The sequence below is a fragment of the Carlito syrichta genome, unplaced genomic scaffold, assembly GCF_000164805.1.
Source record: "Carlito syrichta isolate Samal-C Ts95f unplaced genomic scaffold, Tarsius_syrichta-2.0.1 Scaffold311833, whole genome shotgun sequence".
Classification (NCBI taxonomy): Eukaryota; Metazoa; Chordata; class Mammalia; order Primates; family Tarsiidae; genus Carlito; species Carlito syrichta.
In genome coordinates, this window is record NW_007255929.1 from 65,922 (window position 1) to 79,442 (window position 13,521).

At 34.6% G+C, this 13,521-nt stretch overlaps 1 protein-coding gene across 1 annotated transcript in view; it reads left to right on the top strand.

The window, feature by feature from the left end:
- The window catches only part of ABI3BP (ABI family member 3 binding protein), a 192,664-nt gene that overhangs the window by 41,238 nt on the left and 137,905 nt on the right, over nucleotides 1-13,521 (top strand). Inside the window, exons 4-7 of the mRNA XM_021718108.1 lie at nucleotides 2,279-2,460; nucleotides 2,998-3,050; nucleotides 10,750-10,798; nucleotides 11,813-11,884. The gene's annotated coding sequence lies outside the window, so the exon portion shown is untranslated. The remainder of the gene's footprint in view (nucleotides 1-2,278; nucleotides 2,461-2,997; nucleotides 3,051-10,749; nucleotides 10,799-11,812; nucleotides 11,885-13,521) is intronic.

Below are 13,521 nucleotides of genomic sequence, written 5' to 3' on the forward strand. Positions count from 1 at the left end.
GGCCTTTGGAAGCTCTGTTAGTGATGGAAGCTTCTGCATTATAGGAGCTATTATGTCCTCAGAAATGTATCTGTACGAGATGCATAATTGTGGAAGCCCATCTGGTCTGATTTTAGCTTCTCAGCTTTTCTCTAAGGTCCTGTAAAAGCCAGGGCAAGGGATTAAACAAAACAAAACAAAACAAAACAAAACAAAAATGCCATGCAACATACTTGTCAAGAAATGTACTTCACAAATCACTGTTGATATATTGACTCACAGGACACAAGGGACATCTATTATATTCTATTAAAATTCTATAACATTTGTCTCTGATAGCAGCTAATGTTTTGGCTGGAACAGCCTCCTTCACTCATTCTGTCTTCTGCTACTTTGGAATGGGGGATTTGAGGCCTGAAAGCAACTTTGACTAGAAAGAAACAAGTCTTTCCATAGTCTGTACTTAATAAGAAAGTAGGTTGAATATACCAATGCATTGTGTCTCTCTGTATTTATTAAACTATAAACCCTTTACTGATTTCATGGGCGTGCTACCTATATGTAGCACCAGGTCCCCTTTCAGAAAGGCCAAAGCTTGGTTTAAATGTTCTGCTGTTATTGTCTTACAATTCTTAATAATTTTTGAACTGTGTTCATTTTCATTTTTTGTTGAGTCCCACAAGTTAAGTAGCCTGTCCTAGTCCTCATTCCTAGAAATTCTGGGTAATAGTTTTCGTATCACCCAGAATGTGGGCCTGGCATTTCAAGAGTGCCTAAGAAATATTTTCAGCATGCTTGAATGCATGACTTTTTCGAGTTTTAAATGAAAGCAATTAGTCTGAATCTTAGTCTGTTTAATTCTGCAGGTATGAGGAGTGTGAGAGTTGTACAAAATTTCTGAGAAAAATTTAAGATGAAAGAACCTAAATTAATATAGCAAAGGCTTATGTTTCCATCATCATAACATGCCAGCCACTATTTTATTCTGTTTACTTAAAATGTGTATTTAAAAATAAAGCAGAAAACATATAAAAATAAAGCAGAAAGCTTTTCTGTTGACCCCACTTCTAATCTGCTTTATCTCTTCACCTGCTCTTTAGGAGTCAAAGCACCATCCTACCCTTCCCTTCACTTGCTCATTGAGAAGGGTAAATGTTGTATCCTTTAGGATTTCTTATTCCTTTTCAATGTCAGGAATAATGTATGGTAACATATTTTATATGTCTTACTCTTTGTGTAAATGATATGAAACTATGCATCTTTCTGTAATTTGTTTTCATTCAGTATTCTGTTTCTGAAATCTGTTCACATAGATACATTTAGCTCTAGTTCATTCATTCTTCTGACTCTCTATAGTTGTAATGAAACCACCGTTCTTGATCTGCTGCTGCACTTACTGAGGCAGTTTAAAATAAAGCCAGAGGAGTCTCTTTGTATTCTGGTTCTGCCACTGAAACACGTCACTAGATGGGTAGATATTGGGGAAGTTAAGTGAGTGCTCTGAGACTCAGTTTTCACATTTGTAAAATGAGATTAATAATTTCTACCACTTAAGATGTTTTTGTGACAATTCAATGAGATAGTATATGTAAAACCTAGCATGTTGTAAAGGTACAAAAAAAAGTTGTGTGTGTGGGGGCGGTGAGGGGGTGGAGTTAGGGGATTATCTTACCCTGACATATAAATCTTAGTATTATGGAACTCTATATGTCAACATATGATATTGAATAAGATATTGAATTTGTGTTACTATGTCCTCGTTGTATTCTTAGCTTGGCTATTGGTCTTGATACATTTTTATAACAATAGAATACTTTGCCTTTGAAATACAGTACTGAATTTACCTTAGAACCTCAGGTTATTATTATTATTTTTGCAAAATTGAATGATTTTACCCCTAATACTCCTTCCGTGGAATGAAAAGTCTTAAATTATGAAACTACAATGTTAAGTACTTATAAAATGGCATCTATGTTCTGCTCTATGTATAATTGGAAAACAATGAGTATCTAGTGTTTCCTAGCTTTAATTTTGCAAAGCAGAAAATAATAGAATGATAATTCTGGCATTCTGTTGGCCCATAATTGTACAGATGCCAGCTTGCAAGGAGAAATTAAAAACCTAAGCACACATTGAGCTATTTTTTTATGTTCTTTGCACATTTAAAAAAATCTGAACAGAAACCAGTATTAATCATAGTCTTCCAAGTAGACTGAAGTCTGTGATGTGTTAAGAAACTTGAAGTAACATTCTGAATCTCCTTGTGCTTTTAAGGCATTATCTTTTGCTAATTCCACAGATTTTATACAATTCGTTATAGAGAAAAGGATAAGGAAAAGAAATGGATTTTTCAAATCTGTCCAGCTACAGAAACAATTGTAGAAAATCTCAAACCAAACACCGTTTATGAATTTGGAGTGAAAGACAATGTGGAAGGTGGAATTTGGAGTAAGATTTTCAATCACAAGACTATTGTTGGAAGTAAGTACCTGTAACTGTTTATTTCAGTACGTTTTGTAATTTTTTTCATAACTATCTAATTTTTAATTATTTTATTCATGGTGTGATATAAGATAAGTTAATTCCATGCTCTAGTATTTAAGAAAACACAAAAGAGAACAGAATTTGAGTGCTGATATTTCATAATCTTTCTTATAAACAGTTTTTAAAATAAGCAATAAATGAATATTTGATGCCTCTGTTGATAAGTCACTGATCATTGCAGTATTTTTAAATTAGTCCCTGACATATGAATATCAACTGAGCCGAAAGTCAATACTATATACAAATATTCAGGATGGAAACTGAGACCGTAGATGTGGACATAAAAACACTTCCCTTTGTTTTCTTCCAGTTGTCCATTCATTAAAACTGCATTGAAATCAGTGTTTGAAATGATAGAAATTAAAATATTATGCCCAAGTTAGAGCACAAGCTGTTGTCTTCATAATAATTAGATAGCATTAACTTAAGGACAGGAATAATGGAAAAATGTCATTTTCCCCCTTGTTTTGTCAGGTAAAAAAGTCAATGGGAAAATTCAAAGTACCTATGACCAAGTCCACTCAGTGGTATGTACCAGTTTATTTTCAAGAATATTTTTTAAAAATTGTGTCTGTATCATTCAAAAAGTAGTCTTATTATGACAATGAAACTGAGTTAACTAATTGTGAGGTGTTAAGTACTTAATGTTTTAGGAATTAGTTTCTTTTTCTGAAAACAGATGGACTCAAATCATCTCTAATTTGTCTGAAAATCAAAAATTCTGAGATTTACAACAATTTTTCTAGGATTTCAGTATGTCAGGTATTTTGAGATGACGCTTATTTTTTTCTGTCCTGTGGATAATTTGTTAGCATAATATTTCAAGGGCGAACTGGTACATGCTGGGTATATTGCTTCAGCACCAATCTTTCCTCTCTATTTTCTGTCAGTTCCTACCCAAAAGAATCAATGTTTTTCACAATGATGAAGCAACTGGTTTGGTTTTCCCTTCCATTTTTTGAAAATTGTTCCTGGGAAGCATCATGTCCATTAAGTACAACCCGGATAAAATTGTCAGCCATTGTTAGAGTCATCACATAAATGTTCATATTTCAAATCACATACCCAGTTATAAAACAAGGAACATTATGTCACTGAGCAAATAGAGGAGGCACTTTTGTAAGAAGAGAATTTAGTGCTGGCTTTGATTCCTATGTATTGGAAGTATCCAGTCAGGGAAATAGCTGGCAGTCAAGTATGTCTGCAAAGACTCTATTTGTGGGTGCAAATTTGCACTCATCAGTGTGTTCATGATGTGTGTGGATGAATATCTTTTTATGTCTAATTAAGTTGTCCACAGAAAACCCCACTGATCACAGAGCTCAGTCTGAGAAAAAGTAGTACATACTTTATTGAGATTAGAAGTTAAAAAGGATTATTTTCAGTGACAGAAAATAGACTTGGGTAAAATAGAACCGCCTGAAATTTAATCCTATAAGGCAAATGTTGTTTATGTGTTGAATTGGCAGAAAAGTGTGTTTATTGTGAAATTATCATCAAATTTAGATGATAAATTTGATGATAATTATTAGATTATTATGATTTCTGGGAAAGTATTTTGATATATTTCCAATCTTAATACAAGAAAAGAGATTGTAGGTAAATTCCTAGGTCTGGACTGTTTTCTTTTTATTTGTTTTTAACTTGTTCTGTTGGGGGTTTTTTTTGTTTGTTTGTTTTTGGGCTTCCCTGTTTTTCTAATATCTAATACTCAAAGGTTTGGAATGTACAAATGAGAAGAGAAGCATTAACGAGGTTATCTATAACAAAACTACCTATTAGAGCAGTACAAAACCATTTATAGTCTATACATTTACAAATTTAGAATATCTTTTTTGTTTTCTTAGCATGTTTTTATTACAAAATTAAATCATATTGTATATGCAATTTTATATCTTGCTGTTTCACTTAGTTAAAATATGACAAACATATTTCATATTTCATAATATTACATAAACATATTATTAAATGCTCTTCATAAGCATAATTTTACTTGCTGTGGGTTACACCATCTAAATACACTACAATTTCCTTAATCTGTTTCCAATTTGTAGACATTTATGTTATTTCTGTTTTTTAATTGTGATTGATATTATAGGTGAACATTTATTATAAAGCTTTGTTCACATTTCTGATTGTTTCTTTAAAATAGATACTTACAAGGAGAATTGATGTTTAGATTTCTAACACTTTTAAGGCCTCCTAATATGTCTGCTCAAATTTCTTTCCAGAAAGGTTGCTCTAATTTGTAATCTTACCAGCAATGTATCAGAGTTATTTTGCTATAGTATTATCAACATTATTTCCATCACTAAATTTTCTGCTAATGTAAAAACTTAAAAATGGTTATTATCATTTCCATTTGTCTGATTGCTGATAAAGCAGTACTTTCTTCACTTGTTTATTTGCCAATTGTATTTTCCATTTTATAATGTTTTATTGCAGTTTTTTATTTATTGGGTGATTTATCTTTTTATTGAATAAAGACTTTATAGATTAAAGAAACATTGACCCATTGATGACACCATCTAGAAACATTATTCTCACACTTGTTATTACTTAAGTTTGTTTATGGGAATTTTTGAAATAGGCAAGCCTTGAAATTTGCTTAATCAAATTTTTGGACTTTTCCATTGTCATATCTTCAGTTGCATCATATTTTAGAAAGACCTTCCCTATTCGGAGAGCAGATAAATATTTCTCTTCCTTTTTTTTTTAGTTTTATAAATGGTTTTATTTTGTAATAATTAAACTCTAAACTATGTGGATATTATTTTACCATAGTGTATAGTAAGGTTCCATATTGATTAGGCTATGTATTTTTTCTGATTAATTAACCAATTGGCTTAGTACCACATGAATTCTGCCACTCCCTAAGATCCCTTTGCCTTAAATCCAATCAACACTGTGTAGAGAAGGTAAATCTGCTGTACCTCACAGGTGGAAGAGTGGGATAGTTACTCTCTCATCCTTTTCTAGAACAATTCTCATTCTTTGATGTGAATGGTTGCTAGGAAGCATATCTTGTCTCCTGTTATCCTAACTGTCTTGTTTAATCTTTCATGTGACTCCACGATGTCATTTCTCTCATTCCTTCTTCTCGGCTATCATAGCCCAATAACTTGTGTTTCTCTTGGTGGAATATTTCATTTAGGGTGAGTTACTCAGCAAGATTGGGAAAGATAATTGATGTTTTACTCCCAGGGAATTTTGTTTCTTTTTCCTCATCATAAACATCCATGATAGGAAGGGCTAGGAAGCAACTTCCTGCCTCTATGACACAGAGCCAGACGTTTTATCACTTCAAGCTGTGAGGCGGAGGCACCCCTCACTCCAGCCAGCTCTGATGAGCTGTAGTTTAAAACTCTTGGTCATTTCCTAAGGAAAACCCAAATTCATTGAAACAATATTTTAAGGTTTCTTTGTAAAGCTTTATTATTTCCATCTGGACAGCAAAAAAAAAAAAAAAAAAAGTTTCATGAACTGACATCTGTTTTCAGGTAGTTCAGGGACATGACAATGCTACAAAGGAACTATAGGGTGTACCTTGACCATCTTGTATGACCACATGGAATTGATCTGAAAATTGATTTGGTACTTTAGAGGTATATTCTAGTTCAAAGGAAGTCTTCAAATATGCACCCATCTCTTCTCTGAGACTAATCTTAGAGGACAGTAATTCAAGAGATATGAAATTAATTTCAGATTTTTTGCTTTTAGAGTTTCAAGCAAAAGACACATCGAAAAATGTTTTCATTCATATAGACCTTACAAGCAGCAAAAACTTTTTAATACCTTCCAAAAAGAGATATTTGAAATGGAAGAAAAGAATTTAAACTTTAGGCTATCTTTTTTAAAAAGATAAATACTTCTAAGGTTAAAAATTTGGATATTAGATGCAATCCCACCTTATCCTTCTGATCATATAATATATTATAATTTCATGTAAGTCTAGGTATATATTCTGCTAGCAGGGCCCCAGTATAGCTATGCCAGGAATATGTAACAAGGGGCTCTTTTGATTAATCAGCTGCATTGTTCTACCAGTTTTTAAATACTTTCAGTAGCACTCCTGCCTATACCTCTAGAATAATCAAAGACAGGGTGTATGCATGCACACAAAAAGCCCCATGATCCTTTCTCTATAATACAATTAAGTATTATTTAGAATATGTTACATATTATAAGATAGATCAGAAACATTTATGTAACATAAACATATAAATTGTATCACGTATACAGTCTCTTTTTGTGGAGGTAAAACCTAAAGTTTAATATTAGGATATGTTATTTTTAAAAAGAAAAGAGCTGGACTCGGTGGCTCAGCCTGTAATCCCGCGCCTTTGGGAGGCTGAAGTGAGTGGATTGTCTGAGCCTGCGGGTTCAAGACCCGCCTGGGCAGCGAGACCTCATCTCTGCAATAAATCAAAAAATCAGCTGGGTGTGGTAGCGCATGCCTGTAATTCCGGCTACTCGGAAGGCTGAGGCGGAAGGATCGCCGGAGCCCAGCAGGTCGAGGCTGTGGTGGCCAGGAGCGGCCACTGCACTCCAGTCTGGGCGACAGAGTGAGACTCCAACTCAAAAAAAAAAAACCAAACAAACAGAAAAGAATGATGGCTATATTTTTCATGTGCTATTCTGTATTATGAAAAACTTATTTAACTTATTCACTGGCAAAACAAAACCAATGTTTGAAGTACATAGTACTTATTAACAGATTTTTAAATGTATATTTAAATATTTAATCCAAATCTCCCCAGAATCAGTGTTCTTCTTAACATATGACATCTATTTTCACCCTTTTTTCCTCCCTCAAAGATCCCCTCGTATTTTATGAAAGACATATCTATTATGGGCAAAAAGAGAAGGATACCAATTTTTAAAGTGCAGCAGTTATCAGTTGAAGTGACTAGAGAGAATTACTTTTATGGTCCCCACCCACACTCTTAGATTGTATAGTAAATAGATCAGCAATCCTTGTCTTAAACAGAAGCTTAAAACATGTATCTGTAGACCAACTGTATCATTAAAGGTATTTTCCTTCCCAGTTGATCAGAAACTTGAAGACTTTCAAAAGTAGGACATTAGACTCACTTTTAGCCAGATGTTTGATTGAATCAGTATGTTTTGTAACCTTCATTAGAACATCCTTAAAATGAATTAAAACCAGAATCTAATATGCCCAAGCTCTCATGTGGTTTGGTTCGAGTCACTGAAATATAATTTTGAGCAACCCTTAGCCACTAGCCAAATGGACAGCTCCTCTTGAGTGTGGAGCCTGAAAATAAAATCTACAATGAATATTCTGACACCACAAAAATGTCAAATGGACAAAGCTCCAAAAAAAATGACATCCTTGTGTTATCACTAATTTTATTAAAGCTGATGTTCATCATCGTATTAGAAGGAAGTTAGTATAGTGCAGGGGTGAAATGCAAGTCCCTCGTTCTGTATGGCTGCTACTTAGGTATTTTTAAACAGCATAGGGTTTCCCTAGCCATGCCATAAAAGCACATTAAATAGCCTCTTGCTACCTTACAGTTCTCTCCCATTGATTGTCACTAACTGCATACAATGTCCCAGAAAAATGATAAAAGTGAATTCTCTTAACCAGACATCCTGCTCAAGGTATAGTCCAGCCTGAATTCTTAGGGACAGAATATCTCAAAATGAAGGGGAAAAAAATCTCTTTATAGGGCAGGAGGGAAATATGCTGTGACTTTGATACACATTAATAAATATTCATAATAACAAGCCTAGAACAGTAAGGAAAGGTCAATCGTATCTTTTTTTAAAAAACACTGTGCAATTGAAATTGGGTTGTACTTGGTTAATCTTGGAAATTTTCATAATATTTCATTTTTCAGTCAGTCCAGATAGCATTTCTACTTTAGAAGACACAGGGGAAGGATTCACATATTAAATTTCTGAATGGGAACTTTAGAGTTTTTGGCAGAGACATACTGAGTAGCAAGACTTTCCTGATGCCCTTTAAAATTCTACCTATAGACATATTAGTCCAGTCTGGGAGTACCTTTGGATTGTGCATTAGACAAGACCGCAGTTATAGGTCAAGAAATAATTGTATTCTGTGACTAAATGACTTCCTTATTTTTGGCAACACATACATATATTTTTGTTGTTATCTTAACAGAACATTGTTCTGTACTTGAATAAGAACTCAGAACAGAAATTGTGTTCCATTCATGAAGAATGTTTTCCATTTGTCCTTGTGCAAACATTTTAAAACAAATTATTACAGCAAAAATAAAATGGTATAAAGCAATTCAAAGGCAATCAACATGTGGGCATTTCTGTTATAATGTGTTAAAGTGTCTCTGAATTACTTCATATTTTGCAAAATGTACACTAAATGACAGGACTTGTAGGAAAAATAAAGTACAGACCATTCAAAAACCTTTGTAACTATTGCCACAGCCCTCTCAAAAATGATTATTGGTACCTAGAAAAATAATGTGTCTCTCCTGCTGGGAGTTATCTCATGTAGCCGGAAGTTGCCACCCCAGGCATTTAAAATTCTCTAAAGTGTCAAACTTACAGAAGTAGAGCGAGGAAAGGTGGTTATCTGGAGGGGGGAGGTAGGGGAAGGAGAGGAAATGAGAAGATATTGGCCAAAGATTACAAAGTTTCAGATGGGCAGGAGGAATAAGTTTTTGCATAGCAGGATGACCATACTTACTCATAATGTATAGTTCAAAATTGCTGAGAATAAATTTCAAGGTTCTCATCACAAAAAAATGATGGATGAGGTGATAGATATGGTAATTAGTTTGATTTAATCATCCCATACTGTGCATTTTCATCAAAACAGCACATTGTACCCCATACATACACTTGTAAAAAAAAAAAAAAAGAAAAGAAATAAAAATAAAGATGAAAGACAAAAAATAAAACTTATCGTTTTAACCTAAACAAAATTCTCAGAAGTAGTGGAGGTTGATGGCTAGCAACCCTTTGGCTAGAGCAGAACAGTGAGAACTAGAGAGTACCCATGAGTGGGGCGATGGGGCTGCTGTTAAATGAGCATGTGAGCAAGTGAGGTGTGCTGAGGTCAGGCCTAACTGTCTCCTCTGGGGTAGCATCCATGTGCAAGTGCTCATATTGAATTTTTCATGATAAACCTGAAGGGGTCCTCCGGCTAGTACAACCTCAAAGCCAAGAGTTTTTGTTTTTCATTGCTGAAGGTTAATCTTCCATTCCTACTAGTCCTATCCCCGTGCCTGGGAAAAATCACATCTAAATCATGGTTTCATCGTTCCCCTATTTACGAATAGTATATGAGCTGCGTTGCAGCACAGAAACATATGTGACAGCTAAACACGCTGTCAATTAGCATAGCTTTTCTTGATTATAAATGTAATTTGCCCTTATAAGAAATTTGGCAAATATAGAAAGGTCTACAAAATAAATTAGCATCAGCTTATAAGAAATAACTACTGTCAAAAAAGATGATGTCCTTCCTTTTGGTCTTTTTTCTGTACATATTTGTTATAAAATTGGGTTATATTGTGGGTGCAAATGTATATCCTTGAACTCATCCCTTGTTCAAGCTACTCTATAACATCAAAACCTGTGGGAATACTGAAAGCAATTGAGTGAGGAGAGGAAGCATAGTCCTCTGGGACGTGTCCTCATTCTGAGGTCCTTTATGTATACACACGTGCTTAATGGTTAAGAGTACAGGCTTTGGAGTAAGAAGAGTCTGGATCTAAGTTCTGGCTCCACCTTCTTGGGCAGTAAGGAGCCCATGGTAGTTGTGGTCTCTGTAGTAACAGCAACAGCAATTGGGTACATGCCCATTTATTCTGATTGGTTTTAAAAGATAATATGTAGCTCAGCAGTTTCTTTTGCGAGAGAATGTGAAGACAGAATTTGATTGGGTCACATCTCAAATGTAATGAAAATAAACTAATATTCAATATAGAGGATTTTGTTTCTTCCCATTGCAGTTTTCTATGTAAACTGAACTGATGGGAGTTCTGAATTGGTTCTGTCACACTGTTTTTGGATGTTTATGAGGGAAACCAAGTGAGTCCTATAAAATAGAGGTAGATGTGTGTACTCAAGATCTAACAACTATCAAGTCAGTGTCATGGTAGACTTCATTGAAGACAAGAAAAGGCTACTTCCCTGATTCTCTAATTTGTTTTTTAAAAAACGTTATTCACACTGACTCAAAAACTGACATTCTCGTTCTCTTTTTAGCCAGCATATGTCCCAAGGAAGCTTATTCCAATAACAATCATCAAGCAAGGTAATCTGTCTGCTCCGGATATGCATTTAAAACAAGTGCAATATACTTTTTTGGCTAATATAATTAAATTGAGCACTTATGGTCTTGATTTTTTGATTTTTGTTTTTCACAAAAAGTTAGAAGAAAATAGCATGATTTAGTAAATTAGAAGTTAATAAATAATTTTTGCTCTTATTCTACTAACATGCCAAACCTTGGGCTAATCACACTGGTCAGATAACTCGGGACAAAATAATCATAAGAAGAATTAAATTTTAAAAGGTGAATTAATGTGTGGAGCTTCACTCAGAATTAAGTTAACATACATGAAAAGATCATTAATAGGATATTTTGCATTAATTAAAATGTGATTTAATAGTCACTTTAGGGAAAGTAAAAATTTCCAGGTTTCAAAAATTATAATGTCTTTTTTTTTCATTATCCAGTTGTTATTGTTTTGGCTTCTGGTTTTTTAAATTATTAAAATGACTCCATTATTTTCAGAAAGTTTCTTGGTAGAATTTGCATTCTTAAAATTGTTCTTCATTTTAAGAAAACACATGTCCCAAGTGTACTCTTAAAGCAGGATCAGTTAACATTGATACTACTCAAAGGTTCTTTGCTTTGAGTATCTATGTTTTCTAATTTTTTATTGCTCGGTCGTTGCCTCATTTTGTGCTAGTTCTGATTGATTTGGGGAATGGGCAGGTTGCAGGGAGTTGGAGATAGGAAGATAATTAAATTTCTGATAATTAAACAGAAATCAAATTAAATTTAAGAATTAAAGAAATTAAATTTCTGATAATTAAAACAACACTTTAAAATAAAAAACCTTTCATTACTTAAAGGCAGAGATGTTAAGGTAAGATGTACCTTCCAATTCTTCTGCTGGATGCAGAGATAACCCACTGAGTTGCTGTCTGTTAATTGATAAAGTTAGATCAGGGCTTTCCCAATATTGATGACTTCACATTGTTATCTTCCTTTTTTTTTAAATCCTCATCACACTATTGTCTTTTTTTTATATTTTAACAGTGATTCAGAATGTTACCCACAAGGCTTCAACTAAATCCCCAGAAAAGACTCCCTTTGGAGGAGTGATACTAGGTGAGTCATTCTTGAAATCTATGCTGAGATCAAGTACTTTAGGCTCTCTTTTGATAATAAAGCCTTTATGGAGTTTTGCACTTTGAACAGATCTATTAAATTGATATTGGTTCATTTCCTCTCACTGTTTATCATCCTGGCTTGTGTCCGTCTCAGTCTAAGAGCTAAGCAACGCTTTATCATGATGTGTGAAAGTAATAGCATGGGCATGACCAGTAGGAATGATGATGCCCATGCTACCTTCCCCAGGGGTTGTTTACAGTTAGAAGGAGACTTTCTTGTATTAAACCGTTCTTTTAAAAATCATTATTATCAATAATGATGTTTTTTATTCGCCACATATCTTTTTTTTTTTTAATTGTGAAGTTGTGGGGTACAGTTAAGGGTTAGGTATACAATTACATTTCATTCAGGCACCCTGTTGATATGGGGTGTTTCCCCGTTCCCAGACAGATATTTGCTACTGTTAATCCCATCTCCCTCCCCCCACCATAGTTTCCCAGTACAGTCAGTCATTTTCGTATAGTATTGCATTGGATGTTTAAGGTTCATTATATGAGTGAGAACATGTGATACTCGGATCTTTGTTTCTGTGAGAGGTCACTCAGTATTATAGACTCTAGTTCCATCCAGGTTGCTGCGAAATTCATGATTTTGTTCTTTTTTATGGCTGCGTAGTATTCCATCGTGTATATGTACCACATTTTTTTTAATCCAGTCCTCTTTTGACGGGCAGCATGGCTGTTTCCAGGTTCTTGCTATTGTGAATAATGCTGCGATAAACATGCGTGTGCAGGTATCTTTTTTATAGAGTGATTTGATTTCTTCAGGATATATTCCCAGTAGGGGGATTGTGGGGTCATATGGGAGGTTGGTATTTAGAGCTTTTAAGAATCACCACACTGCTTTCCACAGAGGTTGCACTAGTTTACACTCCCACCAACAGTGTAGCAGTGTTCCCTTTTCACCACACCCTCTCCAGCAGCTGTTATTTTTTGAGTTGTTGATGATTGCCATTCTGACTGGGGTTAGGTGGTATCTCAGTGTGGTTTTGGTTTGCATCTCCCTTATGATTAGTGAGGTTGAGCATTTCTTCATGTGTTTGTTGGCTGCTCGGATGTCTTCTTTTGTGAAGTGTCTGTTCATATCTTTTGCCCATTTTATAATGGGGTTGTTTGTTTTTTTCTTTTTAGCACGTTTGAGTTCCTTGTAGATCCAGGATGTTAAGCCTTTGTCAGACCTGGAGTTGGCAAATACTTTTTCCCAGTCTGTAGGCTGTCTCCTTGCTCTCTTGATGGTTTCTTTGGCTTTGCAGAAGCTTGTCAGTTTAATAAGATTCCACTTATCTATTTTCTCTCTTATGAGCTGTGGGTTTTGGGTTTTGTTCAGGAATTGGATGCCAGTTCCAATTTCCATGAGGGTTTTTCCTTCATTTTCTAAGGTTCTTATAGTTTGAGGTTTTACATTTAGGTCTCTGATCCTTTTGGAATTAACCTTTGTGCATGGGGATAGATAGGGGTCCTGTTTCAATCTTCTGCATGTGGTCAGCCAGTTTTCCCAGCACCATTTACTGAATAGGTTCTCCTCTCCCCAGTGGTAGGTGGTGGAGGCTTCGTCAAAGATGAGTTGGTTGAGAA